This window comes from Elephantulus edwardii, unplaced genomic scaffold (genome assembly GCF_000299155.1).
Source record: "Elephantulus edwardii isolate Elephantulus edwardi_28Jun2011 unplaced genomic scaffold, EleEdw1.0 scaffold00018, whole genome shotgun sequence".
Lineage (NCBI taxonomy): Eukaryota > Metazoa > Chordata > Mammalia > Macroscelidea > Macroscelididae > Elephantulus > Elephantulus edwardii.
In genome coordinates, this window is record NW_006399768.1 from 29,722,125 (window position 1) to 29,722,796 (window position 672).

Genomic DNA, 672 nt, shown 5'->3' on the forward strand with positions numbered 1-672 from the left:
AAACGACTCGACAGCACATAACAACAACAACAATGCCATAAAGGGAATCAACTCATAGGTGACCACACCCAGCAGATTTTCAGAGACAATAAATCACCCAGGAGGAGATTGTCTATCCTTGTCGTGAGGAGCAGCAGGTGAATTCAAACCATTGTTGAATTGCAGTGCAGCCTCTGGTGCCATAGTCTGTAGGTAGTTTCTCTGCTAACACAAAGACTGTGTTACTCTGGTGGTTAAATTCTAACCCAGAGAAAGATAAGCTATTCCTATAGTGTGATTTACAACATCAAAATCCCAATGTCATATCACCTATGAATTATTTCTGATTTGAGGGAATTAAATTTGAATTTTTAAAATATATCACATGTTGTTGTCATTAGGTGCTACTAAGTCTAGTATGACTCATAGTGACGTTATGAACAACAAATCTGAACTTTGTTCTGTCCTGTGCTATCCTCACATTTCCTGACACATGAGAGCCCATTATGGCAGTCACTGTGTCAATCATGGGGTTGAGGGTCTTCCTCTCTCTTGCTGACCTTTCCAAGCATGAGGTTCCTCTCCAAGAAATAGCCTATCTTAACAACATCCCTGAAGTATGTGAGCTGAAGATTTATCATCTTTAGCTCTGAGGAGCACTCTGGCTGCACTTTCTCTAAGAAGTATAAATAT